At 37.0% G+C, this 21,778-nt stretch overlaps 1 pseudogene; it reads right to left on the minus strand.

The window, feature by feature from the left end:
* Positions 1–1,183: 1,183 nt before the first annotated feature.
* On the minus strand, positions 1,184–21,049 carry LOC131046636 (UDP-glucose 6-dehydrogenase 5-like; annotated as a pseudogene).
* Between the last annotated feature and the right edge of the window lie 729 nt (positions 21,050–21,778).

The following is a 21,778-nucleotide window of genomic DNA, read 5'->3' on the forward strand; positions in this document are numbered from 1 at the left end:
AAAATTTTGAGAGGAGACTAAGCAAAGCTGTAGAGTGCGTGGAGGAAACACAGACCAATAAGGTTGAAACCTGCAGAGAAGAATATTGTAAGGTTGCAAAAACTTCTTTTGCAACAGGGATCTCTTTTGTATAAGTGAGTTTTATATTGTTTTCACTGAGTTGGTGTTTAGTGTAGGGTTTGTAGCTCCTTAGGTTGTAGCCTATAAATTGTGTAGGGGTTGGTGCTCCTTTGAGTCTGTGCTCATAAATTAGGGTTGGTGCTCCTTGGGTTTGTTCCCTAAAATTGTAATCAGATCCTTTACATTGTGAGGCTGAATTGGAGCAAAAGATCTCTAACAACTATTCTCACTTAGTTTTTTCCCACATTGGGTTTTCCTCATAAATCTGGTGTTGTGTGATGCATTCTTGTGTATGAGTTATGTTGATGTTGTAGCAAATCCTTTCACACACTTAGTTTTCACTGTTAGAGCTACTAGTTATTATTAAGTGCATTTTATATATTACCAGTGTATCCCTATTGAAGGAAAAGTGTTTAAATCACTAATTCACCCCCCCTCTTAGTCATCCATTGTGTCCAATAGAAGAGGGATTTCACCTCAACCTTCTCCCAGAGAAGGGTGCATTACCACCATGCCTACTCGTAGAGGGTGGCTCCACCATGCCTACTTGCAGAGGGTGCATCCATCATACCTACTTGTAGAGGATGGAATGAGGGATTTCACCTCAAACTTCTCTTGCAGAGAATAATGCATTAACAAGAGATTGCATCTCAAACTTCTCCCTCACAAAGAAGAACTCATTAACAAGGGATTGCACCTCAACCTTGTCTCTCACAAAGAAGAATTCATTAACAAGGGATTGCACCTTGAACATCTCCCTTACAGGGAATAACTCATTAACAAGGGATTGCACCTCGAACTTCTCCCTCATAGAGAAGAACTCATTAACCGAATTTTTATGATGACGTGGCTCCCTTTGAAGCTGAAATGTCAGGCTCCCTCTGAAGCTGAAATTTCAAGCTCCCTCTGAAGTTGAAATGTTAGGCTTCCTCAAGCTCCCTCTAAAGCTGAAATGTCAGGATTCCTCTAAAGCTGAAGTGACAAGCTCCCTTTGAATGCCGATTCTTCCTTTGCAAAGAAATGCAAGCAATCTTCCTTCCTTGAATGCAATCTCTGATTCGTCCTATTTCCAGTAGTGCGCAACCTCTGCCAGGCCATTGCACTCACAAATGTATACCGAGTTCAAAATATCTTTATGAAAGTAGTATCCACCAAAACACACACTTACATTCAAGAATCTAGGGCCTATGTGTGAGTCTTTTCCCACAACATATGCAACCTTTGACACATCAACACCAGTGGTCTCATAGAGAGCTGACATAGCATTAACAAATGAGATTCATTGAGCTAGGAAGGCATTAGCTGCTAGCTTTGACAACTAAGCAGACCAGAGATTCATGGTAATGATGCGGTCTTGTGGGATCTAGTGGGCATAAACTATTGCAAAATCCAAAACAATCTTCTTCTCCTTAGTTGTTTCACGACCCTTGATAAGGACTCTATCTGGCCGCATCAAGTCCTCTATGGCAGTCCCTCCACAAGAAACTCTGGATTCGATAGGATCTGAAAGTGAATCCCCTTGTTGTTATGCATCAAAATCTTTTCAATCACCTCATTTGTCTTAACCGGAATGGTGAATTTCTCAACAATGATCTTATCAGACTTGGAGATATCAACAATCATCCGAGTGACCGATTCCCAGTAGGTCAAATTTGCGGCCTTGCCAGTGCCCAAGCCGTGGGTTTTAGTGGGCGTATTGATAGAGACAAAAGCGATCTCAGCTCCAGTGACATGCTTCTCAACCTTAGAGTTGAAGAAGAGGTTGCGACTACGATAGGCCTTCACCACATCATCTAGCCCTGGTTCAAATATCGGGAGGCGGTCACTAAAGTATAATCTAATCTCCACAATGAATAATCTTCCTCATAGTCGACATCAAACTTGTTGTGTTGGCTGTACCAATTTGAAGGTTCTGTCTTATTGCTGACAAAGACAGTTTTGTGTTCTTTGATGCCTTTCCTAGATCGATAAAATTCTCCTTCTGCAAATTACTTTGATTGAACTCCCTCAAAGGTATATGATCTACCTTTAAGTAGTTAGGCTCTATAGAAGAAACCCACTTTGATACCATGTTTATTTTATGCTAGTGCTCGTGAACCACAAGCAAACATCAGATCCCTTGCCTTCCCAACCATAGACGATAAGCTCTTATCGTCACCCCCGAGAACACTACATGTCCTTCATTTTGTTGAATTCATATCTATTGATGCAATCATGACCTTGCATACATATGAATTAATACTTCCTAATAGACCTCAAGTCGGCCATATACTTTGGTGCCAAGGATAGGGTCAAACCTATATATTAGAAGTTACATATGAGTCTCCCTTAGTTGCAAGTTACATGTAACTTAATCTTTAGTTACACACAAGTGGTTTGCCCAAATAGGGCCTACCCCAAATTAGACTCATACAGTTGAGATATCCAGATGCCAAGGCCGACAAACCACTTGGAATTTTGTACATTGGGTCGGCCCTAGAAGGGATCTGACCTAGCTACACAACAACACTATCCCCATCTCTCTTGAAAATCTATTTAAACAACATCAATTTATCAATTCAAGCTAAATTGCACTCTTTAAAACAATTTCCATCTTATGCAAGAAGTATCAGTGCAATACTTGAGAGTCATGCCAGGAATCTGGAGAAGAACAATGTAAGTACAAATGTGGAATAGGGAGTTTAATTAACATACATCTTCTGCTTCTTTCATTTATTCTATTGCCTTGTGTTTGATTTTAGCTAGATTAGTTAAGGATTTGTGATCGTCCTTATTCCCTAATTAGCTTAATTTTATGATTTCAAGCATGAAAACAATGGTGAACCCGATGTGTACTTTACAACTACTGATTTGTCTTTTTTTATTTTTGTGATTTGCAAGGCTGTACAAAACAAAAAATTGAATGCACAGTACTGCTTTCACAGAAATTCATAATTGCACATATTATTGCACAATTGATAGTATTTTGATTCACATTTTCTATTATATTAATGGACAATTGCTTTAATTAATGTGCAATTGCACAGTTAACCCATAATTTTAATTTTTTATTATTGTTTTGGCTTTAATTGTATTTGCTAGATTAACCCATCAAACTTTTTCAGTTCTAGAAAAATTGATTTTTTGTGCATGAAATGTCTAACCCCATAGCAGGAAGAGTAACCTTCAAAATTTTAGGGTCCAGAAAGAGGAAAGAACACAAAAGACAACAAAAAGCATATCAAATACTTGTGAAGGCGGAAAAGAAGATCCGAGAAATTGAAGAAGAAGAAGCTATCGCTGAATACCAATGCATTGTGCACAAAATCTTGGACAAATTCAATATTTACGATGATATCGAAGTGATGGGCCAGCTTACCTAGATTGAGTTCATTGAAAGCAAAAACTTCAGTCCTTTGTCTTTTTCCTTTGTTTAAATTAATTGCCAAAACTGTCAGTTTAAGTGATGCGCAATTGATTTGTTAGAAATTCACAATTGATTTGACAGTAATTCACATTTGCTAATATGTTAGTTCATATTTTTTTAGAAGGTAGTTCGCACTTGCTGGGAAAGGTTAGAATGTCTCTATTTCATTTTCTGTCTGTTTTCTATCAATAATTAGCTTTGTTTCTACAAACAGAGAAGTCAAAAATTGTAGCCAAAGCAAAGACTAGGCTGGAAAGCCCACCATGTGGTAACAATTCTCATGTTTTCTTGTAGGGATAACTGGACATAGACTAACTAAATCTTTCTTTTAGTGCTCTTAAAAAGAACAACACAAATTTCATCATTGCTATGACAGTTAAAATGAACACCATGTATTTTGGAGCAACATCTCCAAGTAGTATAGACAATTTTGAGATGAAGGTTTTAAAAGAACTTTGCTTTCGGTGTTTTCAAGGTGGTAGGCATATGCTCTACCCTCAACTGGGTGACCAAAAAGCTAGACCCACCTTTTTCATGCTTTCTGTCAATTCTGCATTGGGATAAAACATCTAGAAGGCCTGCCTCCTAAGTAGACCATAAGGCCAAGTGAGAGGGAACAACCTAAGTGATAACAACTAATACCAAGTATTCTAAACCACTATAAATAAATGTGTTTGCAATAAATTTTTTTAACAATGAGTGATACATGTTGTCATAGCGACGTTATGCCTCCCTCAATGCCTATATGATATGATAAAAATTGTAGAGCGTAACCTCTATAGACTGGGAGACCTCCTTAACAAAGCATAACACGCTGCTAATTATGACCACCTGAATGAAAGCTTGATTAAATACCTTAGGATCTAGAGACCAAACTGAGTCAATAACCAGACACTTATACTATCATAGTGCAAGGGTGGGGAAGAATCCTCCCCCAAGACACTCACCATATATCTCCCAAGATAATGAGCCAATTCAGGAGCCATCTTCTTTGGTTTAATTTTTGAACAAAGGCAAAAAAAGGGCACACCTTAGGGTATGACAGGGCTGTTTGAGATGACAGAGTATCAAGATGTGGGCTGTGGTAATATTCGTGGCCTTTTGACCTTAGGAGATTCTTCTTGATGTTCTATTGAATGACCAAAATTTTATCGAAAACAAAATGAGGTTTTGAAAAAGATCTCAACATCCACAAGGGTTTGAAAAAATCCTTTACATAGTGCTCTCTTTTGGTTTTGTCAAGTTATTTTCCATTGCTTTTCTATTGTGTCTTTGCTACATGACCAAACATTACAAAGTGGAATATCAACCAAGTTTTGTCAAAAACATCAAGAAGAATATCAAATCTCAAAGAAAACTTCAAGTATCAACATCAACATCAAAATCAAAATCAAACATTGCCACTTTTAGAGAAATTGAGAAAATATCTTGCATGTTGTGATCTTAGGTCCAAACCAATAAAGCAAACATCATGGATTGACGTTATGCCTTACATAGGGAAGGTAAAGAATTCATCCCTTCCATTCCTATTCCATCGTGATCCATAGGGATTTTAGCTCAATAAATAGCAACAACAAATGAGAGACATGACTATTCCTAACAACCATAGAGATTGGTTAGAGAAAATGATGAGGGAAGTGATAACCATAGGGGTATCATTATCAGGCCAACCTTATTTTTATTGTGAGACCATTCAAACATGCCAACTTTCATTCTTCAATAAAATCACTCCTACTTTAGTTCAACCAACATTAGAGTCATGTCAACCTTCTTTTTCTTTCAACCCATCATATCAATCATATCAATCACATCAACCCAACATTCAAAGTTCCCCTTTCAACCAAAATCAAACCCCATTCTACCAAAGTCCAAATCAAAATTCATTCAACCAAACCCAAAATCAAAACCTAACCATGTCAAAGCCTCAAAACAATTCATATGATCATCCAAAGAAGATTCTCATAGGAGGTTCCCAAGTCATGTTTTCCAAGCAAGATCAAAATCATATAGTAGTTCCTAGAAAGTGTTGGAATCCACAAACATTGAGGGGGGTGAACTAGTGTTCTACCAGAATGATCAATTTTAACCTTATTAAAACATGCATTCACCAACCAGTATACCGATACATATAAGATTGAAATAAGTAAAGCAATCAATAAGCCAATCACACAAATGAATACCATAACACAAAGAATTATATGTGGAAAACCTCAAAGAGGAAAAACCATAGTGGGATTTGTGACCCACAATATCAATCCACTGGCCATATGAAAAAATATTATTAAATATGGAGGCCTGCACTTTCAGGAAGGCTTACAGCCTAGAGCACACTGCTCATCACAAAAGGAGTCTCACTGACTACATACAAATCCAGATTAAAAACTAGAGAAATGAGTGAACTGCAATGATAACATCTTCTATGCCTGAATACAGTTTTGATTAAGCTCTGTCTTTTCCGGTTCTGAAACCCTAAACCCTTACTGGAATAACCTCTTACATAATCAAAATTCCTCTCATTACAATTGTCTCTCACTCACATTACATTCCCTCTCATATCACAAAATGATCTAATCAACTAACCTATATACCCTTACAATCCTTCATGCCTTATGTCATCTTACATAGATAATTACAAAATGAATATACAAGTTGGCTCAATTACATATATACATAAATATCAAAATCAATTACCGATGATGGATCTCCCAAATGATGCCAGCCTCCTATACCGATATCCTGAATGTGAACCATGTCGGCCTGCAATTTTGATAACCAAATAATTCCTTCCTACTTGTGCATCCATTACTCCGCCTCCTCTAGAGGAATGGATGCACAAGTAGTTAACAACACATGAATCTTTATGTGCTTGTCTTCCTCCATAGCTGATAATCTTCTAGCATCTAATTTGTCATATAATTGTGATGAGGTTTGATTCTCAATTTCTAACAAGGCTTTCTTATAAATATCCAAATACAATAAGACTACTTCCTCAACTTCTCTCTATTCACCATCATCTAAATGCTCATAATAGAATTGTACATTTTTCGACATACCATCCTTAGTTATTTCATCTACCAATTCTGCACAAGTCTTGGGTGGAATAATAGTTACATTACCTGATACAAGTGCAAGATCGGTGTCATCCTTCTTCTTCTTCCAGTACCGGATGGGACAGAAGGTGTTTCCTTTGGAGCTTTTGTTTTTGCTGGTACCTTGATTGTAATATTCCTAACTAGTTGCTTCTTTGTTTCCACCTTAGTCTCTTCAACTTTCTTCCTCAATACCCTCTTAAATGCTAAAGGTGTGTCATCATCAGTTCCAGAGTATGATGGAATAGGCTCAATAAAAACTTCAAGTTCTTTTCTCTTCCTTCCTTTTCCGAAACAACATCTATTAATGCTTTGATGTCCTGAGGAACACCTATTAATGCACTTGCAGAAAGGCTTACAGCCTAGAGCACACTGCTCATCACAAAAAGAGTCTCACTAACTACATACAAATATAGACTACAATCCGGAGAAATGAGTGAACTACAATGATAGCATCTTGTATGCCTGAATATAGTTCCGGTTAAGCTTTGTCTGTTCCAGTTCTGAAACCCTAAACCCTTACCAGAATAACCTCTTATATAATTAAAATTCCTCGCATTACAATTGTCTCTCTCACTCACATTACATTCCCTCTCATATCACAAAATGATCTAATCAACTAACCTATATACCCTTGCAATCCTTCATATCTTATGTCGGCTTACATAGATAATTACAAAATGAATATACAAGTCGGGTCGACTACATATATACATAAATATCAAAATCAATTGCCGATGCCAAATCTCCCAAATGATGTCGACCTCCTATACCGATATCCTGAATGTGAACCATATCGACCTGCAATGCTGGTAACCAAAGAATTCCTTCCTACCAGTGAAGATACCTGCTGGTGCCGGTGCCGCTGAAGTGTCTGCTGGTAAACAACCAAACCAAAATATAAAAGTCGGAACACGTTGCCATCAATGACAACATATTGAAACCAATCAAATGAGTGTCAATTTCCAACAATCTCCCCCTTTGGAATTGATGGCAACACTCATGTGAGAAATGATAATGGTTTCCATTTGTCGGTTTCATCCTGGGATTGCTCCCCCTGAGCTAAATATCCATCTGTGACCATGATCTAAACAAAATAATCTATATCTACATATCTCCTGAATATTTTTCACCTATACCTCCCCCTTTGACATCAATGCCAAGAATACCAAAAACCAAGATGAAGAATGAAAAGACTATACAAGGAATGTCCTTAATATCTTACCGGAGCTGAATATACTTGAAAATTTCCAGATAAGATTTCTCCAAAATCTCTAGATAGGTATCCAACCTGATTTGAAAGTGTTGGAAATAGATACAATTCTATTAAGCATGTGATCATATGACTCTTTCTCATTAAGCTCTTCTGGTGTAGACATACCAACCAAACCAATGGATTCTTTCTTATGTACACTCAATGAGTCCAATCGGGGACTCACCAATCCTCTAAGACCTCTTTCTCTCCTAATGATTTTATCTTTTTCTCTCTCAAGAGCTAAAACTTGAGCTTCCAAAACCAAAATCTGACCATCAATAGATGTAGTTAGAGGATTTGTGCCATCAAAAGAATTGACTATACCTACAATCTTCTCCTGAATATCCTTGATCCCTTTAGCTGTCTCTGCTGTAAGTAAACCCGTGTTGCAACATACTCTGTAAATATTAGTAAATTTCCTCAAAGCAGTATCAATCAACTTCAGTTTATCATTAATCTCCTTCTTCTTTGACTCAATCATCTGATTAAATATAGATCTCTTAGCTTGTGTAAACCTCTCCAATGCCTACCAGTTTAATATCAACCATATAGATTGAAAGTCCTTAGAAATGTGCTCTATAATTATTTTGAGCTTGCTAGATGGGCTTGCTCCTTTGTCAAATTTGCACTCTGGGACAAGTCTATGTAATACTAGGATTGACTTATCAATAAATCCTTTGTCCATAGATCCTTCCTTCATCATCTTCTGCGCAACCATCATCATGAGCTCAGTAGAACTCATCTCTGTTAATCTTTTCTGCTCTACCTGTGAGGTGTCAATTGACAACAATGATGTTCTCACTACCGGATCCCTACCAGATCCTTCTTTCTTCTCCTATGATGGTTTATTAAATTTTATAGCTTCCTATTTTGCACCAGTGGCTTCGCCACTTGGTGGAGTATCAGTTATTGCCGGTTCCTCCTTAGGAACTGTGACCTCAACTTGTACATTCTGATCCAGAGGACTATTGTCCTCAACATTTGTAACCTGTACACTCTCTGAATCTGCTGGTATATCTACATTTGCCGATATCACCTCTGTGTCCTATACATTAGATTCTACCCAGGGGCTCTATATATAGTATCTTAATATCCTTCAAAATTGTACCCATTATACCTTTACCTTTCCCTTCAACCGTGATGTCTGTAGTGATAGTTTTAGCTTTCAGTGAAGTGTAAAAACTAGGGTTTGTAGCAAAGAATTGAACCCATGCATTGTGGGTCTTAGTGACTATCTCATTAACCCTACCTAACATAAGACTAACTATCCCGTGCTTGCTGTGAAAGATCTTTATGTCTGCAACCTCAAGAGTCCTTTGGAGTAATGGATGCACAAGTAGTTAAGAACTCTTGAATCTTGATATGCTTGTCTTCCTCCATAGCTGATAATCTTCTAGCATCTAATTTGTCATATAACTGTGTCAGGATTTTATTCTCAATTTCTAACAAGGCTTTCTTATAAATATCCAAATACAATAAGACTGCTTCCTCAACTTCTCTCTGTTCACCATCATCTAAATGCTCATAATAGAATTGTACATTTTTCAACATACCATCCTTAGTTATTTCATCTACCAATTTTGCACAAGTCTTTGGTGGAATAATAGTTATATTAATCGATACAAGTGCAAGATCATTATCATCCATCTTCTTTCTTCTTCTTCTAGTACCAGATGGGACAGAAGGTGTTTCCTTTGGAGCTCTTGTTTTTGTGGGTACCTTGATTGTAACCTTCCTAACCGGTTGCTTCTTTGTTTCCACCTTAGTCTCTTCAACTTTCTTCCTCAATACCCTCTTAAATGCTAAAGGTGTGTCATCATCAGTTCGAAAGTTTGATGGAATAGGCTCAATAAAAACTTTAGGCTCTTTTCTCTTCCTTCCTTTTTCCAGAACAACATCTATCAATTCTTTGATGTCCTGAGACACCTGTTCCACAAATTTGCTTGCCTTGCCCTACTGCTTCTTCGTCTTCTTCTGGTTAAACTCACTTTTAACCTCTTGCTTCTTCTGTTTAGCAGTACCAAAGGATTTCTTAGCTTCATCAATAGGTGCATCAATTAGCAACTGTGCATAAGCATCCAAAATCTGTGCATCAACTTCATAACCCATTTCCTCAATCCAAATCTTTCGGGGCTTGACTGCTTCCATCAAAGTTTCATTTTTCTTAACCATAAAGCAGATCTCGGTTGAGTATTTCTCAACAATGTGCTTTGAAACCCTCTCTCTAGATTTCATAGATTTATAGAATGCCTTGAAGTAACCCCAAACTTTATCATCTTGCTAACTACCCAAACTAGCAATAGATTATTTTAGTTGTCTTCCTACTGGGATATCAAATGCCCATTGTCTCTTCCCAAAACTGGGAGTTTCATTAATGAAAAATAACATCAAACAGACAATAAGATTCCCATACCAGAATGTTCCCTTCTTGTACATTCTGATCCAGAGGACTATTGTCCTCAACATTTGTAACCTGTACACTCTCTGAATCTGCTGGTATATCTACATTTGTCGATATCACCTCTGTGTCCTATACATTAGATTCTACCCAGGGGCTCTATATCTAGTATCTTAATATCCTTCAAAATTGTACCCATTATACCTTTACCTTTCCCTTCAACCGTGATGTCTGTAGTGATAGTTTTAGCTTTCAGTGAAGTGTAAAAACTAGGGTTTGTAGCAAAGAATTGAACCCATGCATTGTGGGTCTTAGTGACTATCTCATTAACCCTACCTAACATAAGACTAACTATCCCGTGCTTGCTGTGAAAGATCTTTATGTCTGCAACCTCAAGAGTCCTTTGGAGTAATGGATGCACAAGTAGTTAAGAACTCTTGAATCTTGATATGCTTGTCTTCCTCCATAGCTGATAATCTTCTAGCATCTAATTTGTCATATAACTGTGTCAGGATTTTATTCTCAATTTCTAACAAGGCTTTCTTATAAATATCCAAATACAATAAGACTGCTTCCTCAACTTCTCTCTGTTCACCATCATCTAAATGCTCATAATAGAATTGTACATTTTTCAACATACCATCCTTAGTTATTTCATCTACCAATTTTGCACAAGTCTTTGGTGGAATAATAGTTATATTAATCGATACAAGTGCAAGATCATTATCATCCATCTTCTTTCTTCTTCTTCTAGTACCAGATGGGACAGAAGGTGTTTCCTTTGGAGCTCTTGTTTTTGTGGGTACCTTGATTGTAACCTTCCTAACCGGTTGCTTCTTTGTTTCCACCTTAGTCTCTTCAACTTTCTTCCTCAATACCCTCTTAAATGCTAAAGGTGTGTCATCATCAGTTCGAAAGTTTGATGGAATAGGCTCAATAAAAACTTTAGGCTCTTTTCTCTTCCTTCCTTTTTCCAGAACAACATCTATCAATTCTTTGATGTCCTGAGACACCTGTTCCACAAATTTGCTTGCCTTGCCCTACTGCTTCTTCGTCTTCTTCTGGTTAAACTCACTTTTAACCTCTTGCTTCTTCTATTTAGCAGTACCAAAGGATTTCTTAGCTTCATCAATAGGTGCATCAATTAGCAACTGTGCATAAGCATCCAAAATCTGTGCATCAACTTCATAACCCATTTCCTCAATCCAAATCTTTCGGGGCTTGACTGCTTCCATCAAAGTTTCATTTTTCTTAACCATAAAGCAGATCTTGGTTGAGTATTTCTCAACAATGTGCTTTGGAACCCTCTCTCTAGATTTCATAGATTTATAGAATGCCTTGAAGTAACCCCAAACTTTATCATCTCGCTAACTACCCAAACTAGCAATAGATTATTTTAGTTGTCTTCCTACTGGGATATCAAATGCCCATTGTCTCTTCCCAAAACTGGGAGTTTCATTAATGAAAAATAACATCAAACAGACAATAAGATTCCCATATCAGAATGTTCCCTTCTTCTCTCCTTTGATCCTCCCTAGGTTAATTAACAATTCATCTAACATCCATCCACATAGATCTAACTTCTCATTTTCCCTCATCATCTTATGTGCAGCATAAATGAAAGAGCTAGAAACAAAATTCAAATGGTTTGATTGAGTTACCTTGTAACCAATGACCATGCTTTCGAATCTAATATCTCTGTCGGTGATAGTGCTAACTAGGACCATCACTGGTTTGCCGCAGATTGGACAACGTCCAGAGAAATTTTTTTCTAACAATCAGGTTAACAAGCTCACCGACGCAACTTCAAACCGACACAGTTTCTCCAGAAGCATTCATGTAAATATATCATGGACTATGGAAAACTCAAGCCAACTATCATGTATATTCTCAAATATCTGACACCTTGAAAAATAAGTGTGATCCATATGAAGCAAGCAAAGAAAAAATAGCCAATACTCTAGCCAAGCCTGCATTACAAATCCCAATGAACAAGGCTCTTCACATTATTCAATTCACCCTAAAAAAACTACCTTGTGTTGTAGAATTAGAAGGCAATGTTTTTCCCAATAATAAAATAAGTGTCAAGAACAATAGGCAAGGAGAAGAGTATGGTGAGACATTTGCACCAATTGCTAGATTGGAAGGTGTTAGGACTCTACTTACATTTGCAGCATATAAGGGATTCAAAGTATATCAGATGTCTTGTGTTTTTGCGGAGGTATGCGAGCCCATGCTAGACACCCAAAGACTCTGAAATGTCTCACAATCGGTTTCCTACCAGCCCAAGCTTCAAAAGGAGTAATACCTTGCAAAAATTTGTGAGGAACCCGATTCTGGATGTGTGTGGCACAACTGATAGCCTTTGCCCAAAAGGCGAGATCAAGAGAACGTGCATGTATCATACAACTAGCCATTTATTTGAGAGTTCTATTCTTGCATTCTGTAACTCCGTTCTGCTATGGAGTGTATGCAACAGAATGCTAAAAATCAATTCCCTCAAGTGTACAAAAATCCTCAAGCCTCTTGTTCACATATTCCCTTCCATTATCTGTACGAAGAATCTTGACCACTTTCCCGGATTGCTTCTCCACACGAGTCTTGAAGTCTTGAAACCTATCAAATACTTCACTCTTATGAATTAGAAAGTAGACCCAAGTGAAGTGGGAGTAGTCATCAATGAAGGTGAGGACATAGCGGGCCTTGCTAAATGAAGGTGCTGGAAATGGACCTGCTACATCGTTGTGAACAAGTTGAAGAACTTCCAAATCTCTCCAAGATTTCCCTTTATCAAACTTCTCCTCGGGATGCTTTCCCATGGAACAACCTGAACATACACCCTCTGAAAAAACTGATTTGAGGTAGACCTGTGACCATGTCTTTAGTGCTGAGCTACTGAAGATAGCGGTAGTTGAGGTGACCAAACCGCTCATGCTATAGCTTACTTTCGGAATTTGAATGAGTAAGCAAGGCCCTAGAAGGTGAACTTGGCACAAAGTGGGAGAATGAATAAAGCCTTGAGTTGTCATTGACTTGTCCCACTGCTACCAAGGCATCATCATCAAGTTCCTTTACCACAACTGAATCTGGTGTAAACTCAACCTTTTTCCCATTCCCATAGTGAGTGATCTAGTAGATAGAGAGAAGGTTGGTAGACAAGTTAGGAACATAGAGAACATTCTCAAAAGTTCCATCATCCATTTCAACTGAACCTTTCCCTTCAACTTCTACTTATGTATCATCACCTATGTAAATGTAAGGTACCTTAGATGGCTCCAATGAAGAAAACTACTCCTGTGTAGAACCCATGTGATATGAGGCACCCGAGTCAAGTATCCATTGCTGTGAAGAACCTGTTGTAGCCACAAATGCTTGCCCTTTTCCCTTAGAATGTGCAGAAGAGGAAGAAGATGAATCCTTCTTTGTGTAGGTGGATGGCAAGTTGATGTTGTTTTTCTTAAGAAGATTAGTTAACTCATCAACTTGTTTTGTGTGGCATCGATGCTCATCATGACCATACTTCTTGCAATATGCACAAGTTGGTTTATCCTTCTTAGGTGGTGTCCCCTTCTTGGAAGAGGATGAAAAATCGCCTTGTGATGGAGAGGATGATTGTCCTTTTTCTTGTTATGGCTTAGACTTGGAGTGCTTCTTCTTCTTGTTGGAATCTTTGCCTTGACTTCCTTGATTCCCTTGATTAGCCACCAAAGCCTGGGACTTTGAAGACTTGAGAAGCCCCATGTTCAACAACTTATATTGTTCCAATATCATCATTTCTGTGAAAGCATCAAATGAAGGCATAACATCGGAACTCCCCACTGTCAAACGATGAGTTTGGAAGCTAGACCACAAATGCTGCATATTCTGGTGCAAGCTTGTCCAACAAGTTGAATATCAATTGAGCATCCTTTTTGTCAATTCCATAATCCTTAAGCTTTGCTCTTAGCTCATTTGCTTTGGTGACATAATCTTGGATTGTATCAAAACTCTTGGGATCCAAGTTGGTGAACTCATTGTCAATCTTATAACCTCTGATTTCATCAACTTGACCATACAATTTTTGAAACATATCCCAAGCATCTTTGATTGTAGTACACTTCTCAATATGAAAGATGAGGTCATCTGATACATACTTGCGCAAAGTTCCAAGAGCCATGCAATTCTTAGTGAGCCATTCTAACTGAGCATTAGGATCAGCCTTAGGATCAGGTGGTGTTGCTATTGTTCCATCTATGTAATGCGTGAGACCTTTTTCCATTAATTTGCCCCATACTTTAATTTTCCATGATGCATAATTATGTGGAGTTAAAAGTGGAAATTTATGAGGACTCATTGCAACAAAAATAAAAGAGCACAAGGAAAGAGAGGCACAATCACACAAGACACCCCCCCAAATTCACTCAATCAAAGAACCCCCCCAAAAGTGATGATTTGGCACTTTATACTTAGTGCATGTACAATGGGCCACTTGCAAAAAATGGCAAAGTGGACTTTTAATTTCAATTTTACAACTGTCTCAATAAGGCAAAAAGAGACTCAAACTAATAATGCAAGAGATCTAAACTAAGATCCAAGCAATTTACAAGTACCAAATAGGCCAAATAAGACCAATATCTGAAAATACAATTTCCGCTTAAAATCTCTGAAATATGATCATAGATTATGAAAGTAGATGAAAAAACATGCACTTTCAAAAAAAATAGCACCTGAAAAGGAGGTCGTATGAGCTCAAACGAGGCATTTGAGGATTGGACAAGTACAACTGAGAGAATCTGAAAATTCCAAAAAACATGTGCACCAAAACTAGAAAATAATCACACCACTATGAAGAGCACGAAAAAATTAGCCCAAATAAAAATAAATTGCACCAAAAAAGGAGCAAAATCGAGCAAGTTATAGGCCTCTAAAGTTGACCCAAAAATCCAAATTGCTCAACGGAGAGGGGTCTAAAAATTTCCAAAGAAAATGCTGACTAGGCGCTACTGACTGGGCAGAAGGTACAGATCTCAAAAATAATTTTCAATTTGTTTTTTTTCAAAAAAAATTTCAAACTGGAAAATAATTTTCAAAAAAATATATATATATATATTTTTGAAAAAAATCCGAAAATTCAGTACCGTATTGCCCGAATTGGGCAGAAAATTTCCGCCAAACCCAAAAATCGATTTTTGCCAAAATAGGTCGAATTTATACTCGATTTTTATGGAAATGGCCTACCGGACGCAATGGTGAGGTTGAAAACGCTCTAAGATGCCTCCAAAAAATGCAGTCCCTCAGATCCAAAAATAGAAGCCTTCCATGATGTCTCCAAAAACCAATCAATGAAGCCCCAATGGCTCTGATACCATGTGAGATTTTGCCAAGATCAAGGGCACAATGAAAAGCATAAAAAAGGAGACAATAGAATGACAAGAACAAACTGTATTCTTATCAATATGCAAATGATCAACTGGATTCTCCAATACAATGAATATAGGTCTACTTATATAGGCAAGGCCATATGGATGTACGAGCACCCAATCATGACATGTGGCTCAATGAGAAACAAGGGTAGGTAATAAATACTAGGGGTAGGTAGGAGAAATAATATAATATTCCACAAGAGGTGGATGACCCACCGAATGTGGAGTGTAACAACAAAATAAGACCATGAAAGGTGGAATTTCTCCTACAAGCTCTATCCCTATGTGCACACTTCCCTAAGCATCTCAAATCCAAACTACGAAGAGATGCATTATCCTAAGTTAACTTAAGTAAAGTGTAATAGTATTCATAATGAATATTTATTTACAAGAACAATTATAAAATAAAAGCAATGTGTCAATACTTCTTATAAAAACTTTTGATTTCCCCCAGAGACCAAGCATGAGGTTTCAAGGTAGAAAGTATAAAACAATATGCCCCCTTGAACCAAAAACTACACAAAAATGGTTAAGTGCTAAAGGTGGGTGGAAGAACACCCAATTTTGTCTCAGATATTTAAAGTTATCTTTGGGCAATGGCTTAGTGAAAATATCAACAACTTGTTCACCAGTGCATACATACTCAACTTTTACCTCTTTCTCTGCAACCTTTTCCCTGAAAAAATGATATTTGATTGCAATGTACTTTGTACTAGAATGCATGACATGATTCTTTGATATATTTATTGCACTTGAGTTGTCACACATGATGGGAATAGGATTTGAAAACTCTACTTAAATGTCCTTCAGTGTCTACTCCATCCATAGCACTTGTGAGCAACATGTAGCAACTACAATATACTCTGCTTCAGTAGTTGACAAATATATTGACTCTTGCTTCTTACTATGCCATGAAAATAACCTGTCTCCAAGGAAGAAATCACCACCACTGGTTCTCTTCTTGTCATCTACACATCTTGCCCAATCTACATCAGTATAGGCTTGCAAAATGAAATCTCCTTTCTTTGGGTACCATAAGCCATAAGTAAGAGTCCCCTACAGATATTTGAATATATTCCTAACAAAATTGACATGTGATTGCTTAAGAGCTTCTTGCAATCTTGCAACCATGCACACAACTTGAACTATATCAGGCCTTGAGGCTGTAAGATGTAGCAGGCTTCCAATCATGGATCTATACAAGGTCTGATCTACACTAGGTGACTCATCATCTTTGTTTAACTTGCATCTTGTCACCATGGGGGTACCAACTAGTTTGTTTTCCTCCATCTGAAACTTCTTCAACATAGCCTTAGCATACTTGGTTTGATAAATGAATATGCCCTTATTCTACTGTGATATTTGCAAATCATGAAAATATGATAACTTCCCAAGCATGGACATTTCAAATTTTGACTGCATCTGATCAAAAAATTATTTGCATAGAATATTGTCATTGTTGTTAAAGATATGTCATCTACATATACCAGAACTATGATCATGTGGTCTCCATCCACCTTAATGTACAAGTTGTTGTCATCATTTCCCCTTTTGAAACCTTGCTGATGGAGATACTTATCCAACCTAAAATACCATGCTCTAGGTTCCTACTTTAGACCATATAATGCTTTCTTCAATTTGCAACTAAATTTCTCATCTTCATTCAATTGAAACCCTTCAGGTTGTTCTATGTACATTTCTTCTTCAAGATTACCATTTAAGAAAACAAATTTGACATCCATTTGGTATACCTTGTATCCTTTAAATGTAGAGAATGCCAAGAACATTCTTATTGCTTCAAGTATTGCAATAGGTACAAAATTTTCTTCAAAATCTATGCCCTCTACTTGAGCATATCCCTTGCATACAAGTATTGCCTTGTTCCTTATTACCTTACCTTCTTCATTCATCTTGTTCACGTAGACTCATTTAGTCTCAATGATATTTTTGTCAGTAGGTCTAGGAACCAATTCCTATGTTTTGTTCTTTTCAATCTATTGCAACTCTTCTTCCATAGCCTTTATCCACTTCTCACTCTTATTGGCTTCATCATATGTCCTAGGTTCCATCTCTGTCATGAGGTAGAAATTAACTTGCTCATTATTCCTTGCTCTCCTTCTAGTTTGCACACCATCATTCTTGTTGCCAATAATTTGATCCTTAGAGTGATTCTTTTACACATGTCTATCTAGGGCTTTGCTTGGTGCTTCATCTTCATGTTCACTCTCATATTGATCTTCATCTTCAACATATGATTCTTTCCTCTGAGTCATTGAGTTTTGATTTTCTTTTTGCATATCCTCATCAATTCTCACATGTACACTCTCAACTACCTTCTTTAGTCTTTTTTTGAAACACTTATAGGCCTTGTTGTGAGTAGAGTATCCTAAGAAGATACCTTCATCACATCTTGATTCAAAGTTACCTAATCGCTCGTCATCTCTTTTGATGAAGCATTTGCTGCCAAACACCTTGAAATACTTGACTGAGGGTCTCCTATCATACCATAGTTCATAAGGTTTCATATTGTTGTTCACCCTTAGTTTCGCTTTGTTTAAGGTGTATACAGCTATGTGAACTACCTCTTTCCAATAAACATCAAGAAAATTTGCCTCATTTAACATTGTTCTTTCCATCTCTTTGATTGCTCTATTCTTCCTTTCCACAAAACCATTTTGGCATTAGTGTCCTAGGGGTTGAATATTGTCTTCTGATTTCATGCCCCTCATAGTAGTCTTCAAACTCATTTGATGTAAACTCACCTCCATGGTCTGACCTTAGGCTCTTTAACTTGTATCCACTTTCCTTCTCAACCGTTTTCTTGAAGACCTTGAATCTCTCAAATGCTTGTGACTTGTCTTGCAATAATATGACTCATGTCGTCCTTGAAAAATCATCTATGAGCAACATGAAGTATTTTTCTCCATTTAGTGCTCATCTTGGTTGGCCCACACAAGCTAGTATGCACTAGTTCTAGTGGCCTTGAAGTTGAGTATGCCTTTGTTTTGAAGTCGACCTTAGTTTGTTTTCATTTTTTACATTCATCACAAAAAGTGCTTGCAGGTTTGACAAACTATGGTATGTGCCTTACATATCCTTTCTTGCTCACTTTCACCAAATTGTCAAAATTAATGTGTCCTAAGCTTCTATTCCACAACCATCTCTCATCAACTTGTCCCATCATGCATTGAGACTGAAAACACTCCTTAAGGTTGTATACATTGACATTTGTCCTTTTGCCTTCAACAACAAGTTGTCCATTACTTTCCTTTCTGATTTCACATCCTTTGGAATCAAATGTAAATTTATATCCTTTATCACACATTTGACTCACACTTAGTAGATTATGTTTCAAACCCTCTACATAATAAATATCATGAGCTTCGGCTTGCCATCAATGTTTAGTGTACCTTTACCCTTGAATTTGATTGATGAGTTGTCTCCAAACGTTACTGAGCCTCCATTCCAATCTTCAAGCTTAATAAATTTCTTCCTATCACCAATCATGTGGTTGGAGTAGCCACTGTTTGCTACCCATAAGTTTTTTCTTTCAGCATGTAGGGCAGTTTGAACAATCAAACTTGACTCAGCCTTGTCTTTTACTTTTTCTACCCAAACTAGTTTTGATTCTATCTTGCTCTTTGTTGTTGTTTCTTGATCTAGATTAACTCTTGGTTCCAAGGTTGACACTACTTTCATTTTCTTAGAAGTTCTAAGCTTACAATGTTTTGCAATGTGGCCAAAGTTTTGACAATGATAACATTTCACATTTACATTGAATGATAAATTTGAAAAACTGTTGTGGGATTGAGATACATTTCTCCTACATTCATAACTCTTATGACCATACCCATCACAATGATAACAAATAACATTCATATCCCTAAGAGCGGCAAATTGATTTCTACTTAAATAAAACTTGGTGGAGACCTATGCACAAGCTTACAATCAACAATTCTATGACCATAAGTATTTATAGCAGTAGCCATGGAATTGAGGTACATACCAATCACTGTTGAAGTTGTTTCTCATTGGTCTCCTTGGATCAGCATAGTTCAGTCTTCTTGAGCTCTCCCTTCTTGTATCATTGACCTTTGTGAAGCCTCCATCATTAACATTTACTTTTCTTTTAGGATCAACATGTTGGTTCATTGACTGATTCTTTGTAGCAGCAATATATGTCTTCTTCTCATTGGGCTTGTTGACTATGAATGTTTTTTGGACTTCACTTTCACTTGAAGAGGTGAAGTGTATCTCCTTGTCTGATGAATCTTTATTGTTAGAACATTGTCCCTTCTCAAATCCAATGCCATTGATTTCCTTATTGTGCTATTACATACTTAACATTTTAATTAATACTTCAATGTTGCCACCATACTTTATCCTCATGTTGAGTTCATCCTTATTCTTTTCCAATTCCTTTCTTAGATTTACAAGATCTTCTTCCAATTTTTGACACTCCTTATCCTTCCTTTCTAATTTTGATTTTGTTACTTCATACATCAGTTTTGCTTATTCCAACTAGTTTCTCAAATTAGAACTTGTTGTCTTTGACTCCTCAAGTGATTTTTTTAGTAGATTTTGTTCTTCAGTGGCAGCATTCTTGTACCCTTTATATTTCTTTATCACTTTTCTAAGTTCTTCTAGTACACTCACAAGTTCACCTTCAAGGTCTACTTCAACTTCAACTTCCTCTTCTTCATCATAAACATTATGTTCATCAAATAACTCTTCTTGTTTCATAAAGAGGTTGACTTCTCTTTCACCTTCACTACAACAATCTTAAGAGAAACTTTCTTCATTAGAGGCATTATCTTCAAATGTGTAAATACTGATCTTTCTCCTAAAATTTCTTCTCCTTGGCTTATAAGCATTCTTCATCTTTTCATTGCCAACAACCTTCATGGTTTTATTTTCATCTTCATCATTCTCTACATAAGAGCACTTACATGCAAAGTGTCCAATCTTGTCACAGTTGAAACATTTGAAGGGTAGCTTACCTTTGTACTTTCCTAAACCTCTTTTAAGCTTCCTTAAAAAGTTTGCTACAACACCATGAGAGTCATTTTCATCCTCATTTGTAGCTTGTCCTTTTCATTTATGTGTGGTATTAAAGGAAACCTCTCTCTTTGTAGGTTCAATACTTACTATCTTCATATCATAGGCTGATAGAGAACCAAACAATTCATCCATAAAGAAATCTTTTAGATCTTTTGCTTCTTCAACAACAGAATTTTTTGTGTCATACCATGTAGTTAATGATCTCAAGACCTTTTTTACAGTAACTTCATCTATGGCATCTTCTCCAAATCCTCTTACTGCGCTCACAATCTCATCCACGCTTTGCAAATAGTCTGCTATCTTCTCTTCCTCTTTCATTTTTTATTTTTCAAACTAAGTTCTTAGATTTCACAGTTTGGCTTCTTTCACTTTAGTATCTCCTTTATATATGCTTTGTAGCTTATCCCATGTTGCTTTTACAAAAGTGTGATGCATGAATTTAAAAAACTCTATATAAGACATACCACTTAAGATAGCATTCTTATCTTTTGCATTGTTTTCATATTCTTGTTTAGCATCAAGATCAGTAGAAGGAGTGGATGGAACTGTATATCCATTCTTTACTGACATCCAAACATCAAACCCAAGGGAGGACAAGTATGTCTCCATTCTTCTACTCCAGAAAGAATAATTTGTGCCATCAAACATAGATTCTTTAGAGGAGGATTCAATTCTAACCATTGTGCTCACAATATAGGATCTACCAAAGCTAGAGGAAACTTTATATTAAGGGAACCTAGTGCTCTTATACCAATTGAAGATCACAAATGGACACTAAGAGGGGGTTGAATTAGTGTATTTTAAAAAAATTAACTATGTGTGCAAATACTAAAACTGCAAATTAATTAAGAATGTACACACACACACAAATTAATTCACAACACCAGATTTATGAGGAAAACCCAATGTGGGAAAAACCTCGGTGAGAATAGTTGTTGGAGTTTATTGCTCCAATCTAGCCCCATAGTGAATAATAGGCTACAAAATTTAGGGCACCAACCCAAGGAGTACCAACCCCTGATTTTATGAGCACCTACTCAAAGGAGA

This window comes from Cryptomeria japonica, chromosome 11, assembly GCF_030272615.1.
Source record: "Cryptomeria japonica chromosome 11, Sugi_1.0, whole genome shotgun sequence".
In the NCBI taxonomy this organism is placed as follows: domain Eukaryota; kingdom Viridiplantae; phylum Streptophyta; class Pinopsida; order Cupressales; family Cupressaceae; genus Cryptomeria; species Cryptomeria japonica.